The 24,718-nt window shown below is 36.5% G+C and overlaps 1 pseudogene; it reads left to right on the top strand.

The window, feature by feature from the left end:
- Positions 1–2,271: 2,271 nt before the first annotated feature.
- Positions 2,272–2,389, top strand: LOC114008498 (uncharacterized; annotated as a pseudogene).
- The last annotated feature ends 22,329 nt before the right edge of the window (positions 2,390–24,718 follow it).

Here is a 24,718-nt window from a genome sequence, read left to right as displayed (position 1 = left end):
TAAACTTAATAGAAGACACCTTGTAAGATGGGGATTCAATTTTCTTGTAATTACAACTACTCACAGAATAAGATTCTGGGTTTGGTTTACAGAATCTCAGCCATGCAGCTGTAGGAGATAAAGATTTCTTTCAGAGTAGATACAGGAACATTCAGCTAATTTATGCAGAACTGGAGCTAGGGATAAGGTCCTGCTCTTATCCTTCCTCCTCCCTTTGCTCTAGCTGAGTTAATCTCATTATACTCCTTAGCTTGATTAAAATATTCTAAAGTATCAAATACATATTTTCTCACAACTTTGCCTCTATAAGTAGTGATTAGAAATATGGAATGTATTTTTTTTGCTGCATACTTCTATTATGGCATCACTCTAGGAACTATCAGAATCCTGTTTATCATTGGAAATGGAGTCAGTAATGCCTTTGAATCTAATCAGATTTGAAAAAAAATTCTATAAAACTGAAGACCAATTCAAAAAGTACTGCTTAAAGTTCTGTTTCTTTAGAATCATTCTTGGTTCTAAACATCTGTATTAATCAAATTTCAACAGAGAAGCATACGAAGTAGGAGAAAGAAGGGTCTGGCAGCAGAGAAAGAGAGATAGAAACAGGAATTTATGCAGGGAATTGACTTACATAGTTGTAGGAAATGGCTGTATAATTCCAAAATCTGCAGGGCAAGGCCATAAGGCAGGGCAGGCTGAGAACTGTCTCAGAAACTGATGCTGCAGTCCACAGGTGAGACTGCGGCTTCCTTAGGGACATTTCATTTCTGCATCAAAGCCTTTCAACTGATTTAATCAAGCTCGCTCAAGCAATTGGGAATTACTTCCTTTACATGATGTCAACTAATTATAGATGTTATTCACATCTACAAAATATTTGCTCTGTGATACTCAGATTAGTGTTTGAATAACTTAACTTCATTATCGAGGCTAGCAAAGCTGATGCACATATACTGACCATCACAATCACTTAAGAGTTCACATAAGGTACACAGGATTGCATTTCCTCCTTTAGTGAGGATAACATTGTTTATGATTCTTATTCAGGGGACAGGAACAAACATATAATTTTTGGAGTCCAGGGCTTAAGTGAAAATGTGATGTTCAATGTCAAAAACATCACTAAGAAAGCCACAACAGTAACAGTAGAACATTAAACCAACCATTGAGCCTTTTTAAGATTGAGATCCTAAATGATACATTGGCAATACAACCATGAGACCAGCTCCAAGAATAGGTGATCATCTAAATAATTTGGATAGCTTCTTAAAAATTCATATGTTCAGAAATTGTATTTCTAAATTCTTGTTCAGCAGAAATTGAGACATAACATTTTGATGACAAATTTTAGCAGACAGACATTAAACAATGCTTATAATTGTTAAACTTTTAAAAATGAGGACGAATAGTTGATCAAATGTCTTTTTTTTTTTTTTTTGAGAGAGAGTTTTTCACTATAGGGCGCGTGCGCTCGCCAGACAGACAGAGAGAGACAGAGAGACAGAAAGCGAGAAATCACCCCCCAGAGGGGATGGGCACGCCGCAATCCCTTCTCCTCCATTCTCCTCTCAGGATCTTGGGCACGCATGCACACACGCCCGGCGTGGATTTTAAGCCACCGGGTCTGGGACGTGAACCGCGGTCGACTACGGGGGAGTCCAGTGACACAGCCATTACGCTAACTGCTGGTTCCCTAGTTGATCAAATGTTTTAAAAACACAAATCTTGGCACACATGAGTAACCTTCTTGATGTTAATGCATCTCATAATATTTAAGATAATTCCATTGCCCTTTTATTATGAGCATCACAATTTTTTATCATATTTTTGTTTATGCAGAGCCCATCTTGCAACTCATTTAACATACTTTCTGACTTTCAAGGACACAAAAACCTACAGATGTTTAAACTTAGAACCTACAAGCTCATGTGAAATTTTCTATCTTAAAAATAATTCTATTTTCTTATCGAATCTGACAACCATTCAAAATAAATTTTTGAAAGATTCCATCAAGAACACACTTTTGTCTATTTTATCTCCTAGGTCAAATTCAATAGAATGATTGCATGTGAAAGTATGAGGGTGAGAGCAAAAGAGCAATTGAGGGGAGAAGTGAGGAGAGAAAAGGAATGTAGGGATGCTAATTTTGATAAGTACAGGATCTGAATAAGAGGTGTCCTTTCAATTGACCATTTCCCCTTCCAGGCGATTAGGGCTCTACTCCCTTTCAGGACCTTTATTACGTGGTATGACATTTAAAAGGGTAGAGTCTCCGGCCATACCACCCTGAACGTACCCGATCTCGTCTGATCTCAGAAGCTAAGCAGGGTCGGACCTGGTTAGTACTTGGATGGAGACTTCCTGGGAATACCAGGTGCTCTAGGCTTGGGACCAGCACGTGGAGTGGTGGCTAAGGTGCTGGACACTCCCACATGGCTGACCACAGTTCGAGTCCCAGACCTGGTGGCTTTCTTTCTCACTTTCTCTCTCTCTCTTTCTCTGTCTCTCTCTCTCTCTCTGGTCAAATTAAAAATAATAATAAATGAATAATAAATCAAATTAAATAAATAATTCTTTAAAAAAATAAAATAAAAGGGTAGAAATATCAGACTTGCTGTGCAATCCACAGGTGGCTTTCAAAATCTAGATATGCTCCATCATCTGGATAAAAATAGTCTCTGTACATTGATTCTCATCCAGTGGCAATAGTCTGGGTACTGGTGTGGATGCTGAAAATGGATAACTCATGCTCCCACAGAGTCTGGGTAGACAATCTGTAGTCTCTGTTCTCGCCACATGTCTACTCTGGATCACAGGTGGCATATTCTTCCCTCCTAATTCACATCTTAATGCTCCTCCTCTGTTTCTATCTGCATATGCTTTAGGTCCAATTCTTTTAAGATGTTGTGTCTTGATTCTCTAAAATGCTACTCTTACCTTCAGTAAGAATTCTGGATACTCTCAAATAAAAATTTCTGTATTTTAGATACGTTGTCTCTGAGGAAAATATAGCTTGGCTGTTAGGGTCCAGAACTCTCGATCTGGATAACCTAAGTTTAATTTCTAGGTACTACTTATGAACTATATAACCATGAAAAAGTTTCTCAGCCTCATTGATGCTTAGTTTTCTCATCAGCAAAAATTAAAATGTAGTGATACACAACTCCTGTGCATATTATAAGGGATAATCTTATATAAAGTGCTTATAACAGTGTCTGCAACATTATTCATACTAAATAAGTGTATATGTGGCTGTTTTGATTTTTTTTATAGAGGTTTTTGCTATAGGGCACGTGCGCTTGCCAGACAGAGAGAGACAGAGAGACAGAAAGCGAGAAATCACCCCCCAGGGGGGGATGGCCATGCTGCAATCCCTTCTCCTCCATTCTCCTCTCAGGATCTTGGACATTGTACGCACATGCGCCCCGAGTGAGTTTTAAGCCACCGGGTCCGGGACACAAACTGCGGTCGACTACATGGGAGTCCAGCGACATAGCCATTACACTAACTGCTGGTCCCGGCTGTGTAGATGTTTTTAGAGTCATTATTTTTTAATAATCATCAAAAGCTTATTTTGGGGGCTGGCCCCATGGCCTAGTGGTTTAGGGAACTGGATCTCATATGCTACTGTGCAGGTTGACATCAAAGGGTATGCCAATCAGCAACATCAGTATTACTTGGCTGTTTACTAGCCTTCAGATCAGGTTCGTGCACAGTTTATTTACTTATTTTTCAATCCATTGATAAGGGATGGAATCCAGTCTCGGGTTTATAAGAATGGTTATGCATTTGGTAAAAAACAATGAGCAGATTGAATTTGGCAACATACTTTGGTCATATATATTCACATTCCAGGGAAGAAGTATATTGCATGCCATTCAAGAATAACTACATGGACTGGAAAGTAAGTAAATACTGCTTCTTAGGAATAAACAGACATTGTACCTGGTTTCTATAAGAAAAATGAGTTTGGCTAAAGTATCTTACCTAGAAGAATAAGAGGGGGAGGGGAATTTGACATTAGGCTTTTTTAAGATTGTTCTGATTTTACCAAATGCCAATGGATTGCTTATCATCGAACCTTAATTTCAGTCCACACACTGCAAACAAAAACATATTAAGTTAGTCTACACTTAAATGAAATCCCAGATGTACTGTACAAATATTACAATATGAAAAAACAAAAGTTGGGGTGGTAGCTACAACTATATCTACTAGAAACAGTTTAAGAGGGGGTGGGAGCTGGAGGAGGGGAATCAAGGGAAGAAAGAACATTTAACAGAAACAAAAATGAAAAGGTACCTATTGATAATAATATGTATGTTAATGTCTTGGACTAGACTGATATGCAATGTATTCACACTGGGAAAAAAACATTATGTATGCTATAAGGTTGTACAATGGTTAAATGCAAAAACAAGTAAAATAAATATTTTTTAAAAAACACTTTCTTATTTCATTATATCCATTACAGCATATCTAACTATACTCTCCCAATTTATGAAGCAATGACTCACAAATTCATAAATAGAAATTCACAAATCTGAAATCATACACAAAATTTTATTTATTCAATTTTTATTAGAGAGATTTTTGCTATAAGAGTACATGTTCTCACCAGAGAGACAGAGAAACAGAGAAAAAGAGAGAGAAATCACCCCCTATTGGGGATGGCCTTGCTGCAACCCCTTCTCCTTCATTCTCCTCTCCAGATTTTGGGCAAGCATGCACACACACCTGGAGGGAGGTGTAAGTGCCATGTTCGGGTCTCAAACCACAGTAGGATATGTGGTGTCCAGCAACGTAACCATTATGCCATCTGTCGGTCCCACAAGGTTTTAGTATATAGCTCTAAGAATTTAGTAGAACAATAGCTAAAAAAAAGAAGGGGTTTCGGCAAAACCATTTATTCAGCAAATATAGTTCTAGGGTCCAGTGAAAGCATTAAAAAAAAAAAATTCTAGTAAGAAATGCTATAGCCCACATGTTCTGATCACAGAATTAAATAGCAGAACATACCCAGCCAGTGGCACAGGTGTTTGTGATCCAGTTGGACAGAAATACTCCGTGTGTGCTCCTGATTCTGCCTTGCTGTGGGGCTGTGTACAGTGAGAAAGCAGCTTGTTGGACATGACATAGAGTAGATAAAGTCAATCTACGGAAAGAAGAATCAAAAGTTATTGTGTCTTGGAAGGGGGCATACAATTTGTGTGTGTGTATGTGTGTGTGTGTGTGTGTGTGTGTGTGTGTGTGTATGATGGGCATGTTTATTTCCTTTTGTGTGTATTCATTTTTATATATGTATAAATATAATATATTTATATATTTCTAAATTTATATCAAATAAATGTATTTTGTTGTATTTAAATTTTACCTCAGGCCTGCAGACAGAGTGGAGATTAAGGCAACTATATCCCATGTGGACGACTTCATGGTTCAAGCCCAGAACATCATGCCTGTCGCTTATGTGTGCATGCCCAAAATCCTGAGAGGAGAATGGAAGAGAAGGGATTGTTGCATGGCCATTCCACATGGGGAGGGGGTGATTTCTCACTTTTGTCTCACACTCTCTCTGTTTCTGTCTGGAAAGTGAACATGCCTTATAGAAAAAAAAAAAGAATAAAACCACAATAAATTTTTAATATAAAATTATACCTCAAGAAAGAAGAATGAAAGAATCAAATATTTAAAGTAACATTCAAATTTTAACTTATTTTCTGCTTAAAATTTACCATACAAAACTGGCTTGAATACATACTTTCACGTTTAAATACTCAGTTAATGGCTCTTCAATTTTTTTTTTTTTTTTTATGAGCGGTTTTTTCTATAGGTCACGCGTGCTAGCCAGAAAGACAGAGAGAGACAGAGAGACAGAAAGCGAGAAATCACCCCCCCCAGGGTGGATGGCCATGCCGCAATCCCTTCTCCTCCATTCTCCTCTCAGGATCTTGGGCATGCATGCACATGCACCTGGCGTGAGTTTAAGCCACTGTGTCCAGGATGCGAACTGCGGTCGACTACATGGGAGTCCAGTGACATAGCCATTACACTAACTGCTGGTCTCAATGTCTCTTCATTTAAAAAAAAAAAATGTACTTAATTATCCCATCTTCTGTATTGGTCCTTAAATTCATGAGAAAAAAAACTGCCTGTGTTTCTACTAATTAGTAAGTTAACAATTTCTTGTTTCATTCTCCTCTGTATACATCACTTTTTATCATCTTTTATTATGTTTTAACATATTTGAAAGTTATTTTAGTAACTTCTATGCTAATTGCAATAGTTATTTCATTTGATTGTCAGCTTCTGTTGATTTTTCTCTTGTCATTCATTTTTCTCCACTTCTTCTCATGTGTCATTATTTTTATATTATATTAGGTCATCATGTGTAAAAGAACAAGAGTAAATAAAGCACAATTTTTGTTTTGTTTTGTTTAAATTTTTTTCTACTGTGCAAAAAGCTTTCAGGGACCAACAGATGGCATAATGGTTATGTTGCAGGACTCCCACATGGTAGACCAGAATTTGAGTCCTGGACCCAGTGGCTTAAACCTCACGCTGAGCACATGTGCATACGTGCCCAGAATCCCAAGAGGAGAATAAAAGAGAAGAGATTGTGGCATGGCCATCCCTGCTGGAGGGTGAATTCTCACTTTTGTCTCTCTGTCTCTCTGGCAAGCACACACATGCAAAAGCAAAAATCTCTGTTAAAAAAAATGCTTTCTCCTTTGGGTAAGCAGAATTATAGGTTTATACTTTCATAGATAGGGTTATACTCTGAGTCTTCACTAGTAAAACTTAACTGAGTAAACCTGTGCTTTAACTGGATTGAGTTCTCCTATAGATGTAAATGTACTTAAATTTAATCTCTATGTTAAGTAGTTAAATTTAAACTCTGTGACACTTGGGGAAAAACTCTAACTTTCCATTAATCATCTTATCAAGAAATTTTATTAATATTATCTTGACTTAAGTTGGTGTTGGATTGGTTTGCAATTTATATCATTATATCGGGATTTTTTTTTTGCATTTAATTTCACCTGCAGAAGTCTCATCTAATAAAAAATATTGAGAATTGCATAAAATTGAAAGAGCTCTCTCTGTTTTTCATTCTTACCTTTTTAGTCACTGTGACTTCACATGGTCTGTACTCTATAGACCCACAGTAAGAGACAGCTCTCCCTCTGGTCTCCCGCTCTTGAAAGAACACCAGTTCTACAGGACTAGGACTAGGGCTCTACTATTACAATCTCATTTAGCTTGAGTAACGTCCCTGAAGTCCCTGTCTCTAAATACGGTAACCATGGGGGCTAGTGAGTCAGCATACACATTTTGAGGAAACACAAGGTAGTACATAACAAAAGGAAATGCATTTTAAACATTTTCCTGAGGGTCTAATTATAAGTAATAAATTATGTGAAAGACTACAATGTGTGTGAAAGTTATTTGGGAGTTGTAGGGTATTACAGGAGTCAACAATATCAATATTAGCTAACTCTACCCATTTCACTTGTAAGAAAACCCTCTAATGTAGGACTTGACTGTGATTTTCTACAGGTTTTTTATCTTTTTCTCTCTCTTTCTGATTCTTCAGAAATTGAAATTATGCTTTTACCTAGCCAATAGCATGGACTTAATCTTTTTATGTGATTCTGTATATTACTCTGATGAGGATCAACTTTTTATTCTTCAATTCCATAACCTAGCAAATTTTGGAGTAATTCCCTTGTGGCAGAAATGATTTCTTGAAAGACTCTTATTAAGTAAACAATTTTTTGTTTGTTTGTTTTTCCTGGTGAAGATAGTAGCTTCAGATGAAGATTTTTCTTTATTTTTTCCTTATATTTAAAATAGTTTTGATGAATTTACATTCTCATAAAACAGAAGCAAATGTTAGCATACAATTTTATTCCTTTCTTAAAGAACAAAGAGACAATATGACACAGTAGTAAAGGAATGATATTTAATTGTTCTCTTTATTTAATATCATATTCTCCTATAACTGCTTGTGCAATGCCAATTAAAATCCACAAGCCTCAATTAATTTAAATTTTAAGTAATTCAAATTTTACTACAATATGTAGCAAAAGAATAAATAATGCACTGTATGTAAAGTATAACATAAAGAAATAATAATAGCACCTGCCTCATTAGGTTTCTGTGAAGTTTAAAAGAATTAATCAAGATAAGCTACTTTTAATAGAAATATATACATGTTAGATATCCTAAGTCTAGACTGATACAATAAAGATTCCAGCTGAATCAAAATATAAAATGAGGGGACCAGCAGATGGCATAAGGGTTATGTCACTGCACTCCCATACGGTAGACCACAGTTTGCTTCCCAGACTCAGTGGCTTAAATTCACACCGGGCGCATATGCATGTGTGCCTAAAATCCTGAGAGGAGACTAGAGAAGCGATTGTAGCATGGCCATCCTCCCTGGGGGGTGATTTCTTGCTTTCTGCCTTCCTCTGTCTTTCCAGTGCAAAAATCTCTCTTTAAAAAAAAAAAAAGAATATAAGATGAGGGCCAGCTGTGTGGCCCTGCAGCATTTTTCTGCTAAAGAGAATCTGACCCAAGTCCTCCAGAAACACTGGGGCACATGTGTGAGTGCCCATGACCGGATGGAGTAGAGGACAGGAGGAAAGGGGACCACAGTGTGATCAGACCATGTGAACGGTACTTCTCTCTCTTTCTTATTCTCATTCTCGCATGTGCACACATGCACTCTATCATACATGAAGAAAAAAAATACTGATTTACACATGGGCTTCCAGACTGTAAATTAAGAAGTTTTAGATTAGCAGAGTGCCATTTTAAAAAATGACTGTTAGCTTTCTTTCTCTTAGGCTGTACTCAAAATATATCCCAAGTCCAGAAAATGTTTAAAGGCAAAGAAGAAAACTTTACAAACTAAACAATTTTTATTTAATTCTAGATTTATAAGATGTTTGCATGAAAAAATTGAGTTTTAAAAATTTATTTTTGTCTATATAATAGAGGCATTATTACAGAAACAAAATTGAAATATCAGCTAGGATTTGGCAATTTATACATCATTAAGTACAATGAGATTCCATCAGTCTATATTATTATTATCTTTTCCCATTCACTGATCAATTTTGCTAAGGTACCATGCAGAAACTACTTTACAATAAAAATAGGAAGCATTTTTCATCCTGAACTTGATGGTTATATATTAGTTATCCTTAGCAAAAGTTTTAAGCTAGTGGAAAATATATTTAAGAAAAATTAATCCATCAAATGGACACTCAATTCTCTTAAACTAAAACATTACTCAAAAGAGCATTTTATTATGTCCAGAGATTCAACAGATGTATACTATTATTTCTAAAACTATAATCTAGTATTTTCCATATTAAGCTAATTTTGAAAATTAGGATGAGATTTAATTGTAACAATTATTTCTCCCTTCCTACCTAAAAAATGTTGTGGTGATTGATAGCATATCCAAATAGTTGGCTGTATCTTTAATTCTCATTTGTATCAGTTCATGATTGGAGGGTGACAAGTGACTAAGTCCAACTCAAACAGCCCACGAATTTAATATGAGCTTCAAGATCTCTAGTAAAATTAAAAAAAAAACAATCTTATTATATTTCTTATTACAATTAACCTCTTACAGGGCCACAACTCATTATCATGTGTGAGCTTGGTCTCGACAGCCTTTTTAATACCATTCATAATTTAAATCCTTCTTTGCCATCTTATGCTGTACAATATCATTGTCCTTCCTACTCTTAGCAATAAGCCTTTTTGGAGGACTTTGAACAATAATGTATGATTGATATTTGCAAATGAATTTAAAGTAAAATTTGGGATTTCTTGGTGAAGAAAAACACATATGTAGGTAAGCAAATAGCAGTTTTTAAAGATCAATAATGTCATACGCTTATGCTCATCAGATTGTTTTGATTAAATATAATTAAACTAAGAAGCAATTCTACATTCTTATTTTTAATGTCCTTCTTCCATATTGAACCCATACTGACAGTTAAATTGCTACCTGGATTGGATCCAGGAGAGCATTGTGAGAATTTAAAGCCAATTATCTGCTATAAGAATTTGAGTCATTATCCACAGTGCAGCAGTTCAGAAAAGTGGAAACACAGTGGAAGAAAGTAAAGACAATGTGGAATTTTAGCACTTCTTTAGCTGTCAGACTCCTTATCTAATCACAAACATTCAGAAAATAATGACCACTCATTTATTTCTTTTTCTTTTTGTTTGTTTTTATGTTCCTGCCATAGGGTGTGTGCACTTGCCAGAGAAAGAGAGAAGGAAGATAAATCACCCTCGCAGAGTGGCCACATGGCTATCCCTTCTCCTCCATTCTCCTCCAGAGATTTCGGGCATGCACACACATGCCCCTAGTGTAATTCTCAAGCTGCCAGGTCCAAGAATCGAACCATGGTCAGACATGTGGAAGTCCAGTGCCCCAAATCACCACACCACCTGCTGACCCTGACCATTCATTTATTTCCACCTCCTGAATCTCATATAAGTCTCTGCTAGCCAAGTCTAACTGGAAACAATTCCTAGTATAACCACATTGACAATGGCATGATTTGACACACTATAAAGAATAACTTACCCATAATTTTACAGCACTTTAAAACTTAATCTTAAAAAAAGGATGAATATAAGTTTGATGGAAGAGGATATAAGAAAGTGTTGAGGCTACTAATTAAAAGGGACATGTGAAAAAGATTTAAAAAATAGTGGAAATACATAATAAGTAGTATCAAGTAAACTGTGCATATATCAGTACTGTATTTTTGTGTAGCTTTCTGTATTCATCTTTGTTAGTGCATTTGGGTTCAGCTAACATTACCTGGGAGCATAAAATAGTGTGCTGGAAATTTGTATACGAAACAATCCAATTTTTATTATCTGCCGTATCCTGACATCATTTACTTTTCAATCATTTAAAAGGTAATGTGTATTACAGAACTGTTTATTGTAGCAGACTAAAGTTTGCTTTCCAAACATGTGGACACATCGTTCTTAAAATACAGATTATTTATCATAAAAATACTTTTCACTGGAGCCAGCAGGTGGCATGGTAGTAAAGGTACTAGACTCCCACATGGCCGACTATGTTTCTAGTCCTCGACCCAGTGGCTTGAAACTCATGCCAGGTGTTTGTGTATGCATGTCCAAAATACTGAGAGGAGAATGGAGGAGATGGGATTGCAGAATGGCCATCCCTCCTGGTGGGGGAGAGGAGTGTCTCTGTCTCTCTTTAGCAAGCACACACACCCTAGAGTAAAGAAAAAATGGAAACACTTTTTGTCATGTTTATACTTCTTATGTTATACACAAATCTTCTACCAATCTTCCATGTAAAAGTTTTTCATAGAAATGCAAAATGCGTTAAAGATATTGATGACGCCTAATATAAAAACAATTTTGGAGAGAAAGTAAATGCTTATTAGTAAAAAGTTTCAATTAACAATGTTATGCATAAAATGGAATTTTAAGATAAGCATTTCCATATGAATGTGTGTAGGCATTATTTATTATAGATGAATGCATATGCATATATTCCATATATCGGTGTTGGACCATGGCTGATAATACACACATGTATATACATATATAGTATGTATATATTCTGGGAGAAGGCCACTCCTCTGCATATTTTTGGTCAACATTAAATTAATCATTTTGGAAGGAATAGAACATAATTAAAGCCACTATAATCACAATTTCTGTGAGGTATGATTTCCTAAAATTCGTGCATTGAGATTTGGTGGTGAAGGTATTAAGAGGAAGCAATACTTTTGTTGTATTGAAAGATGGGGTCTTTGGGCATGATTAAGTCATTAGGGTGTGGTTCCCTATGACTGACTCCTGGTGAGTTTATAAAGAGATGCACACACACAGACACACACACAAGTGAACAAACAGACACTCCTGTTCTTTCATGATGTGATATCCTGAATAGCCTCAGGATGTCACCAACAGGACAACCTTTACAAGATGTTGCCTCTGGACCTTGAACCTCCAAACTGTGCGCTGACTAAACCTCTATTCTCTTAAATTAACCAAACTCAGGCATTTTCTGATACTAACAATGGAACAGATTTGAATAATATATACATTTATGTTAGGTTAGAAGGCTTAAAGATCTCAACGACAAGGTTGTAGCTGTATCTCAAAAGGGAACTAGAAATCCACTTGAATTATTTCTCTAGAATATCTTCTTTTGTGTGTGCATGCATGTGTATGCGTGTGTCTTGACTTACGCTGTCTTGAGAATTATATTTCTTTCTTCTTATTCATAATGAGGGTTAGAAAAATGCTGTAAAACAGGTACCAGCAGATGGCATAATGGCTATGTTGCTGGACTCCCATGTAGTAGACCATGGTTGAAGTCCCAGACCTGTTGGCTTAAACTCATACTGAGTGGGTGTGCATGTGTGCTTAAGATCCTGAGAAAATGGAGGAGAAGGGATTGTGGCATGTACATCCCCCATGGGGAATGATTTCTTGCTTTCTGTCTCTCTTGTCTCTCTGTCTTTCTGGTAAGTCCACACACCCTACAGCAAAAACCTCTCCCCCAAATAAATAAATAAATAAATAAAAGCCATAAAATATACATGAAGATATGTTTCCAAAAAGGTTTTCAAATACCTCTTTAGGATTGCCACTGGGAAATTTAATTTATGCCTGTCCTAACACACAAAATGTACCATGCTCCTTATCTGTCTTCCAATTAAATCCTCTATTCCCTACAGAAATTTGTCTCAGCTAGTTTTTTGAGGAGAAAAACAATATGCTAGATAATAAGATCCAAATGAAGTGAAATGCTTTCAGATTATAGAAGTTGATGTTTAATGGGAAAATAGAATAGATTACAATTAAATGCATGTTTTTCAATTACAAAAAAGAGGTTTTCTTAATTTACTTTGAGCAGTAAGTCTTTAATTCACTCTAAACTTGTAAGAGCTCAATTTTTTAGACTTGTAGCACTTGAAGTACTGAGTTGAAAATAATATTTTATTGAATGTTAGAATATTTTTGAGTTTTATGCTCTAAGAGAAAATTACAAACTATTGACCATATAGGAGCATGAACTTATGATAAAATAATTTGAAATCATGTGATAGACAAAGTGATTATAAATTTTAGAGTTATTTGGGCTTGATACAATGATTTTTTTGCTTTCGTTTATCTTTGTTACTTTTTTTAGGGCTTACAGTTTCTGTGACAGACATTTTAACATACTTAAAGTTTCTAAGAAAAAACTATTTAAATTCTCATCTCTTGTTTGAGAGAGAAAACATTAAAGTCACCAAAAAAATTGTTCAAAGAACACGGGGAAAATGGTAATTATTATTATATCATTAACTTTCCTATATAGGTATAAACCTAACTATCACAGAGGAACTTAAAGATCTGTCTGCTTTAAATGTCAAAGTATAAACTTAAATCACAGGTAACTGCAAATACCTCACTAACCCTTTTAGAAAAAGAATCAGAATATGTATTTATTTAACACTCATTTAGAACTATTCCCAATTCTTCTTGTACTTTTTAGAGCAAACCTAATTGTTCCTGCTTCCTTGACATTTTTACTACTTTGTATGCCTCATCAGTTTAAAACATTTACTTCTGCAACTACTGAACCATTGAGCAAATTGGTTCTGAAAATCAATATTCTTGCTCCAAAAAGGAAGAAGTCATATACAGGTGTCTGGCAATGTTTATTCACTGAAAGCAGTTCATTTTCTACTGTTGATAGTTGGCAAAGTGACACTACATTTCAGATCTTTAATCATATAAACCATTTCCTAAGAAAGCTATGACTTGAAAAAGAAAGCTCAATGTACTATCAAATAAAAATGGCCAATCAGTCAACACAGACACCCTCTCTTCACAGCAATCAGCAACAGCTGTATCCCAATTAAGGCTATGATTTTGCAGGTGCTCACAGAAGACTGTGTCAAAATAAATCCACTTATTTAAAATGTTTTGAAGCTTTATAAAGTCTTTATAGATAAGTTCAGGCAAAAAAAATCAGCAGGGATTTTCAGACAACGTATTTATAAATGTCAAGATTCTTGATAAAAGAAGAAAAGATCAGAACAAGAAGTCTTTCTGGAAACATCATTCACTTATTATCTGTAAAGTCAGGCAGGGAAGGAGAGTTTGAACTGCACTAGGTGTAATTGGTAGAAACAGATGCTACCCTATTCAATATATTTCACAACTGCATGTAGGAAAGTATTAATTTGTAATTATCAGGTTCAGCCCGTGTGTTTTTGTCATATACGTGTCAGATCAGTTTCCCTCTTAAATCATCTTAAGTTAATTTTAATAAATACAATTTATGTATAAATTCTAAAATAGTTGTCTTAGATTGTACTTTGGATAAAATTGCAAGTTACTGTTATAAATTCAAATTCTCTTAAACTATTTCTGGATATTCTGATTTGTGTAAATCTAGAGTTAATTTGCTCTAGGAAGTTATGTTTTTGTCAAGCACATCCAGTTTGTTATGATCCAAATATCCCACTCACACAGAATTTTGAGAAAACTTGCTCTAAATCTATAGTAATAAAAATAGAAGTAGAGATTTTAAATTTTCTCTTAAGTATGTATATGTTAAAACTTCTGGTTTCCTAACAAGCACATACTCATTTGCCTATCTACTCTATAAAGTTTCTAAGAACAGTTTCTTTTTCTCTCTCTGAGTCCATGTACTTATAATAATGATGTGTATTTTTTTAGTAAATATATTTCACTATGTTTACTCATCTATGACATTAGGAACATGTAAAATATAATTTTTAATATATTCAGAATGTATTAAATATTATATATTTTATTTAAGAACTAGTTTTTGTTATAGCTATATAACATTACAGTTCAAAAATTTGATGGGGGAATAAGAAATTATGCTTATATCATTTTATGAATTAACTAATTTGAACAGATTATATAACATAACAAGATACTATTGATTTTTTTTTCTCCAATAGGAGAGAAAGGTTTTCATTGTCCTTACCACTTTTTTTTTTGGGGGGGGGGGGGGTTTTTGCTATAGGGGGCATGCGCTCTTTAATATATTCAGAATGTATTAAATATTATATATTTTATTTAAGAACTAGTTTTTGTTATAGCTATATAACATTACAGTTCAAAAATTTGATGGGGGAATAAGAAATTATGCTTATATCATTTTATGAATTAACTAATTTGAACAGATTATATAACATAACAAGATACTATTGATTTTTTTTTCTCCAATAGGAGAGAAAGGTTTTCATTGTCCTTACCACTTTTTTTTTTGGGGGGGGGAGAGGTTTTTGCTATAGGGCGCATGCGCTCGCCAGCCAGACAGAGAGAGAGACAGAGAGACAGAAAGCGAGAAATCACCCCCAGGGGGGATGGTCACGCTGCAATTCCTTCTCCTCCATTCTCTCGGGATCTTGGGCACGCATGCACACATGCCCAGCATGAGTTTTAAGCCACTGGGTCTGGGATGTGAACCGCGGTCGACTATGTGGGAGTCCAGAGACATGGCCATTACGCTAACTGCTGGCCCCCTTACTACTTTTTTTAAAGGTTATTGAGAGAAATTTAAAATAAGTTTAATTTGAAATTAGAAGAGCAATGATTAGGCTGACAGCTGACTTCTCAACAGAACTAATGAAAGACAGAAGCAATAGAATTATTTCATTAAAATACAGAGAAAAAAATAGCTTTCAATCCAGAGGTTTTATTAGAAAAATGTCAAGAATAAAAATTTTTAAAAGTATAGGGGCAAGATGGTATCATAGCAGTAAAGAATGTTGGTTTTCAAGGCAATCTCACATAGAAACGTTGTTGGTTCAAGTTTAAAGACCTCCCTGAGTATGCTGAGTACACCCTTACCCATGTTCCAATACTGACTGAAAGCTGTGGGTGGATCATGGTATCTAGACTGTTGGGGATGCCATCTCTCTCATGGAAAAAGAAAATAAAGTTAGAAAAAAAGTGTTTCATAGCTTTGTAGGTGTAATTATAAATTATAATTTACTATTGATATTTATTTTACACTTCAATAGAAATACAACATAATTTAATCAAAGGAGATGATGGTTAATTTTGGTTGTCAACTTCACTAGATTGATGGATACTAGAATGACCAGTAAAGCACTGTTGCTGCTGTGCCTTTGATAGTGTTGCCAGACAAAATTGTTGTGTGAGTCAGGGGGCTAAAAGAGAAAGACCTGCCTTTATGTGTGTGGGCACCATCCCAACAACTGGGAGTGCAGGAGGAACAGAGAGAGTGGAGGCTTTATATCCTCTATCTCTCTGATTCTTTCTTTCCAGGCATGTTGTGTATTCTACTCTTACATACCTGCTGCTCCACTCTTGCTCTACAGTTGGCTCTTGGCTGCATTTGCTGTGCAGCCTTGATCCCTATAACCTTTCAGAGACAATCCAAGTTCTTTAAGCTTTGCACTGAGGCTTATGGCCTCCTAGGACCTTCTTTGGCCTCAGATTGGAACTAGAACACTTGACTTCTCTCCATCTGAGTCTTTCAGCTGTTTCTTCAGCTTATCAATAGCCTGTTATGGGATTCCACCTTGTGGTTGTGTGAGATGATGCCTACAATAAATCCCTCCTCTCTCTCTCTCTCTCCATGTATATATATATATACTGTTGATTATGTTCCTATGTTCCTTTGGAGAACCCTAACCAATATAAAAAGTAAAATACACTCATTTTAAGTATAAAGACTGGCTTTTACTTTGTAAAGATTTATTTTATGCCTTACAATGTAGTCAATTTTTGAAAACATTTTATATAAGGTTGAGAAAAATGTGTATTTTAGGGGATCAGCAGATGGTATAATGGCTATGTTGCTAAACTCCCATGTAGTCGATTGCAGTTCGAGTCCTGGCTTAAATTCACATTGGGCGCATGTGCGTGCATGCCCAAGATTCCAAGAGGAGAATGGAGGAGAAGGGATTGCGGCATGACCATGTCCCCTGGGGGGTGATTTCTCACTTTCTGTCTCTCTGTCTCTCTCTGTCTTTCTGGTGAGTTCATGCTCTCTATAGCAAAAAAAAACCTTCTCCAATAAGATTTAAAAAGAAAAGAAAAAAATGTGTATTTTATAGCTGTTGGGAGAAATGTTCTCTAAATTTCTATTGGGTTTATTTGGTTTATGATATCATTTAGCTACCATGACTCTGTTTATTTTTTGTTTAGATAACCTGTCTAGAGGTAGGAGTGGGATGCTGAAGTCTCTCACAATTAGTGTGTCACTTTAGGTATTAGTGTATCTCTTTAGGTCTAGCAGTCTTTTTAAAATGTATTTGGCAATTTGGTGCATAATATCCTGGGATGAAGTAGCCTGCCAAACCCAAATGAGACTTAGGCAAGTTTGTCCCATAAGGACCAGAGGTAAGCTTTTCTGTAAGACCATGAAGCAAGATCTTCATAGCCTACATGAAACGTGCAGGGGCGAGGTGACCCTCAAGGCCAGAATGTGGAGGTGTGCCCATTCTATGTGACCATTGGATGTGTCCACTTTTTCTGGGAGCAGGAGCCTTCAAGACCTGAATATGACACTGGAAAGATGATCCAGGAGGGGCCAAATGCCAGTCATGCCTTTCAGATGCAAGTAGGACTTATGTATCTGCCTATAATTTCCAGGGGTGAGACAGCCTACTGGTCCCATGTGTGGCTCTGAAAGCTTTGTCCTGGAGGACTGGAAGCAAGCGTATTTGTGAGATTCAACAAGCAGGTCTTACATAGCCTGCATGGAATACCTGGTGGTAGGGTCTACCTTGGAATCCTGGATGTGGCCCCAGAAAAGTTGCTTAAGAGGGACCAGAGGAACAGATATGGCTTATTAACTGTTGATGATGACATGTATAGTATTCTCAACTGGATTTGTCTGAGAAGTATTTCATGATGGGCAAAGTATTTTTACAAGCAAAATGAGAAATAGCGATTGACTGGTCTGGGGAAGTGCTAGTCTTCTCCCTTCTGATCTAGAGAGAGGCTGTATGGTGCCTTCCTAAATATCAGGTGCCCTTCTCTCATCCCTTATCCATACATACAGTCCAGGGAGGTCCAGAGAAACTGCACTGTGTGGCCTTAGTTGGGAGTAATATCCACTTCCCATGACTTATTTCTGAGGGGACAGGGACTGCAAGTCTGCCCTGTCCACTGCCCAGCTGGGATGTATCCAGATTGCTCAGATTCTATTGGGAGGTACTCTCATACTCCATGCTTTGGTGAGAGAGATCAGGTGCACAGATCTCTGGTGCTGGGTGGGACTTGTCATTATAGGTTTACACTCCACTTTTTCAGTGATTATTATTTCCTAATCACATGGGCTTCTTCTCTGTGTTATGTCCTCTGTTTCTGCCAGACTACAGAGATATCAGATTGCCTGGCCCCAAGTACAGTCCAAGCTCTATCCCCTGCTTGGTCCCCAAGATGGCATCAAGCTCTCCAGCTTGCCCTGTGATTGGGATGAGAGTTCCCAGGTTTCCACTGAAGTAGAAAATCAACGTTCTTCCCTACAAATGTGTTAACTTCATACATGTTTTGTTGTTCTACTGCAGATGAAAAGTTTTAGCATGTGAAGTGAGAGTATGAAATTCAGAGTTCCCTAGGGGAGTTTCTCTTGGCTCCCTCCACCCCAGGACAGTGGAAGGCTCCTGAGCCATCTTACGTTTCCATGTAGTGATTCTGTGCTCCAGAAGCTCCTGTGTTCTTTTTCTTGTGCCAAGTCAGTCTTCCTTTGGAAGACTCTGCTGGAAATGTAAGCATTTATTGAACTTGTTTTAGCCTTTCTTCTCAGAGAGACATCAAGAGTGGTATTTCTTGTTGGTCATCTTCAGCCTAAGTTTTGTGTGTTTATTTGTTTTTTTGAGTTTTCAAAATTTCTGACCAGGGAACCAGCAGTTAGCGTAATGGCTATGTCACTGGACTCCCATGTAGTTGACCGCAGTTCACGTCCCGGACCCGGTGGCTTAGAACTCACGCCGGGCGTGTGTGCGTACGTGCCCAAGATCCCGAGAGGAGAATGGAGGAGAAGGGTTTGCGGTGTGACCATCCCCCCTGGGGGGTGATTTCTTGCTTTCTATCTCTCTGTCTCTGTCTGTTTGGCGAGCGCAAGCGCCCTATAGAGGAAAAACCTCTCAAAAAAATTTTTTTTTTCTGACCAGATTTTCTGTAATTCTGTTTTCTACTCATGTTCTTTTTCTTTCTCACGTATAATGATATATTTTAAAAGTCATTTCATCATATTCTATACAGTGCTTACACTATTTCATTAATTACATTTTAATAACCTCCTTGTTCATCTTGGGTATTTATATTGACATATATTCCAGTTTACTAATTTCAAATTCTGCTATTTGTAATTTGTGTTCAATTACACTTACTGCATGATTTATTTCAGCTCTTTAGACTATTTCAATGGAAGAATATGCGTTTGAAGTCTTACAGATTTCTTGTGAAATCCTGTACATTTTCATGTATTTATTTAAATTTAAATTCATATAATTTAAAAAATATTAATTAAAATGATCAAAAATATTGTTTTATGATTTCAAAAACTATAGCACCCATATGTATGTTCTTTTGCCCATTTTAGAGCCAAAATTTCAGTTATTAGGATTTATTTTTGGAACCAGCAGTTAGCATAATGGCTATGTCGCTGGACTCTGATGTAGTTAACTGCAGTTCCAGTCCCAGAACTGGTGGCTTAAACTCACATCCAGCGCGTGTGCGTGCATGCCTAAGATCCTGAGAGGAGAATGGAGGAGAAAGGATTGTGGCATGGCCATCACCCCTGGAGGGTGATTTCTCACTTTCTGTCTCTCTGTCTCTCTGTCTTTCCAGTGAGCACACGTGCTTTCTAGCAAAAATCTCTCTCTCAAAAAAAAAAAAAAGAAAATATTTATTTTTATAATACCTTGCAATTTTTATTACATATAGTATTCTCAACTGGATTTGTCTGAGAAGTATTTCATGATGGGCAAAGTATTTTTACAAGCAAAATGAGAAATAGCGATTGACTGGTCTGGGGAAGTGCTAGTCTTCTCCCTTCTGATCTAGAGAGAGGCTGTATGGTGCCTTCCTAAATATCAGGTGCCCTTCTCTCATCCCTTATCCATACATACAGTCCAGGGAGGTCCAGAGAAACTGCACTGTGTGGCCTTAGTTGGGAGTAATATCCACTTCCCATGACTTATTTCTGAGGGGACAGGGACTGCAAGTCTGCCCTGTCCACTGCCCAGCTGGGATGTATCCAGATTGCTCAGATTCTATTGGGAGGTACTCTCATACTCCATGCTTTGGTGAGAGAGATCAGGTGCACAGATCTCTGGTGCTGGGTGGGACTTGTCATTATAGGTTTACACTCCACTTTTTCAGTGATTATTATTTCCTAATCACATGGGCTTCTTCTCTGTGTTATGTCCTCTGTTTCTGCCAGACTACAGAGATATCAGATTGCCTGGCCCCAAGTACAGTCCAAGCTCTATCCCCTGCTTGGTCCCCAAGATGGCATCAAGCTCTCCAGCTTGCCCTGTGATTGGGATGAGAGTTCCCAGGTTTCCACTGAAGTAGAAAATCAACGTTCTTCCCTACAAATGTGTTAACTTCATACATGTTTTGTTGTTCTACTGCAGATGAAAAGTTTTAGCATGTGAAGTGAGAGTATGAAATTCAGAGTTCCCTAGGGGAGTTTCTCTTGGCTCCCTCCACCCCAGGACAGTGGAAGGCTCCTGAGCCATCTTACGTTTCCATGTAGTGATTCTGTGCTCCAGAAGCTCCTGTGTTCTTTTTCTTGTGCCAAGTCAGTCTTCCTTTGGAAGACTCTGCTGGAAATGTAAGCATTTATTGAACTTGTTTTAGCCTTTCTTCTCAGAGAGACATCAAGAGTGGTATTTCTTGTTGGTCATCTTCAGCCTAAGTTTTGTGTGTTTATTTGTTTTTTTGAGTTTTCAAAATTTCTGACCAGGGAACCAGCAGTTAGCGTAATGGCTATGTCACTGGACTCCCATGTAGTTGACCGCAGTTCACGTCCCGGACCCGGTGGCTTAGAACTCACGCCGGGCGTGTGTGCGTACGTGCCCAAGATCCCGAGAGGAGAATGGAGGAGAAGGGTTTGCGGTGTGACCATCCCCCCTGGGGGGTGATTTCTTGCTTTCTATCTCTCTGTCTCTGTCTGTTTGGCGAGCGCAAGCGCCCTATAGAGGAAAAACCTCTCAAAAAAATTTTTTTTTTCTGACCAGATTTTCTGTAATTCTGTTTTCTACTCATGTTCTTTTTCTTTCTCACGTATAATGATATATTTTAAAAGTCATTTCATCATATTCTATACAGTGCTTACACTATTTCATTAATTACATTTTAATAACCTCCTTGTTCATCTTGGGTATTTATATTGACATATATTCCAGTTTACTAATTTCAAATTCTGCTATTTGTAATTTGTGTTCAATTACACTTACTGCATGATTTATTTCAGCTCTTTAGACTATTTCAATGGAAGAATATGCGTTTGAAGTCTTACAGATTTCTTGTGAAATCCTGTACATTTTCATGTATTTATTTAAATTTAAATTCATATAATTTAAAAAATATTAATTAAAATGATCAAAAATATTGTTTTATGATTTCAAAAACTATAGCACCCATATGTATGTTCTTTTGCCCATTTTAGAGCCAAAATTTCAGTTATTAGGATTTATTTTTGGAACCAGCAGTTAGCATAATGGCTATGTCGCTGGACTCTGATGTAGTTAACTGCAGTTCCAGTCCCAGAACTGGTGGCTTAAACTCACATCCAGCGCGTGTGCGTGCATGCCTAAGATCCTGAGAGGAGAATGGAGGAGAAAGGATTGTGGCATGGCCATCACCCCTGGAGGGTGATTTCTCACTTTCTGTCTCTCTGTCTCTCTGTCTTTCCAGTGAGCACACGTGCTTTCTAGCAAAAATCTCTCTCTCAAAAAAAAAAAAAAGAAAATATTTATTTTTATAATACCTTGCAATTTTTATTACATACCAAATATTATATTTTTAAAAATTAGAGTCTCTAACTCAATGCTATCTTCCTTTGGAGAAGTTAAATTTTTTTTCTAATAGGTAGAGTAAGTTTTAGCAGATCATCTTGATTCTTTTGAGTGCTTTATTTTTAACTTAGCTTTTTACCTAGATGAAACCTTTCAAGAGTCTCAAATGAAAGTCTGGAATATCTGTTATTGTCATTTTACTTTTCTGGTCCTAACTGCAATTTTTATATTCATATTCTATGAGATTCCCAATATTTATCTTTGCTATTTTTAGCACCTTAACAACTGTTTTCTGTTTTGTTTAGAAGAGTCTTGCCTCTGACATATTAAATTTAGGAGTCAGCAAGTATTGTGAGAGCCAATTGCATGAAGAATGACTCACTTTCTTGTGTCTCCCTTTTCATCTGCATTTCACATATTTTTCTTTTGATTTTCAGTAAGTCTGGCCAGGTTTCCTTCAACTCTGTCTCCTTCCTGTGCTCTTGATCTTCCCATCTTGAACTGCAATTATATGTGTATATGTGTGTTTGTGTTTCACCTATAGTAGCCAGGGAAATTCTACTTTTTTTAATAGATAGGCTACACATTTTCAGTGGTTTAATGAAATGCATTTGTTTTATAATCATGTAACATTAGAATACATGTGTTCCTGGCTAATGATTACTTTTCCTTCACATGGCTATTTAATAATCCAAGCTTTTCTGTCCTTTGGCTCTGTCATCTTAGAGTCTAGGAATACTATACTTTTATAAGGTTTTTGTTTATTTTCAGAGAGGTTTTTACTGTAGAGACATGCACTTGCAGGAGAGACAGAGAGACAGAAAGCAAGAAATCACCTCCCAAAGGATGGTCATGCTGCAATCCGTTCTCCTCAATTCTCCTCAGGATTTTGGGGCATGCACACACATGTACCTTGTATGAATTTTAAGCCACTGGGTCCAGGACTCCAACCACAGTTGACTGCATACGTGTTCAGCGATGTAACCATTATGCCATCTGCTGATCCCTGTTTGTTTGTTTTTTAAATAATTGCCAGAGGGCACGTGTGCTTGCCAAACAATACAGAGACAGACAGACGGAGAGGAAGAAAGCATCCTCTGACAGGGTGTGATCAAGTCGCAGTCCCTTTCTCCCATCCTATTGGGATTTGGGGCATGTATTCATACATGCCTCACATGTGTCTACCTATGACACTAGTAAAAAAAATCAACATGGGGACCAGCAGTTAGCGTAATGGCTATGTCGCATCCTGGACCGGTTGGCTTAAAACTCACGCCAGGTGCGTGTGTGTGCCTGCTCGAGATCCCGAGAGGAGAATGGAGAAGAGATTGTGGCGTGGCCATCTTCCCAGGAGGTGATGTCTCACTTTCTGTCTCTCTGTCTCTCTCTGTCTTTCTGGCGAGCGCATGCACCCCCCCAAAAAAAATCAATATGACTTAAATCAAGCAATGACCAAATGAAGCATTTGTCAATATAATTTATAGATCATTTCAGTATAAAATATAACAAGACTACATTGTTGAAAACGGAATTACATGGTAGAGTTCTTGTTGGAAAGACGTATTATATGGGTAGATTTTTCTGAAAACCCAAGTACTATTTTGTAAAAATGTTATTACGTAATTGTCTTTTAATAAAACTACACACACACACACACACACACACACACATAAAGAAATCAATTTCTAGAAAATAAATCTATTCTATTTGTCATTTGTCCACACTGAAATGTTATACAAAAAGTTCAATGTAAGGACATGTTTTTATTTTAATTTAAAAATAAACTAAACAGAAGTGCTACAAGATTTAAAACTGAACTTATTTTTGTGTCTCCTTTTGGCATTTGTTTAAGACTTCATTCAAGTATCATTTCCTTTCCTCTACCTCTACTCTGAAATATATCTCAAAAAGCAAGGTATCTGAACATATCTAACAGCCTGTATTTTGAAATGTCCTTTGGGAAGAAGCATATAATTTAATATTTATATCTCTAGGATTTAGCATTCGGTCATTCTGTAGATACTGAATTGAAATATTAAATGTTGTAATTTTCAACACTTAATTGGCAGATGACTATGTCTCTGTATACTTTATTACATTATCTAAAGGCTTTTTATATGAGTATATGTAATTTTTCCCTTCAACAAATAAGGATATATATGTCTTGCTGTTGTTTATAAAATAGATTGGTAGCCTGCTTAAAAAAAAAAAAACTTTATGTGATTTTTTGGACAAAACATTATTATTTGCACAATGATTTTTGGATGATATGTGAGCAGTCTATTTTGGAAATAATTTTTTTCATTAATAAATTTTCTGTCAATATTTAAGTACTTTTATATTTTCAATGATAACCATGTGGCCAAGAGAACTTGGAATGGATGGCAACTTCCAATAATAACATACACTATTGGCTATAACAGTACAATCATTAGTAAAAGTCTATAAAGCTAGAAATTTGACAGTAATACAACAATTAATATAAAAGGCTTCTAGCAAAGCTTAATATTTTGGGACTTTATCATAAATTTTCTATTTTCCCCCAATATATCATATCAAAATGTAAAAGCTAAGTAGAGGGACAAATGACATGACATTATTTTAATTCTTACTGAGAGGTATCTTCTCTCGCCTAGTGATTTTGGGAAAGA

Source organism: Tupaia chinensis, unplaced genomic scaffold (assembly GCF_000334495.1).
Source record: "Tupaia chinensis unplaced genomic scaffold, TupChi_1.0 Scaffold000350_1, whole genome shotgun sequence".
NCBI classification, from domain to species: domain Eukaryota; kingdom Metazoa; phylum Chordata; class Mammalia; order Scandentia; family Tupaiidae; genus Tupaia; species Tupaia belangeri.
Note: the sequence above shows the minus strand (reverse complement) of the source record. Positions and strands in the feature narration are given on the sequence as shown.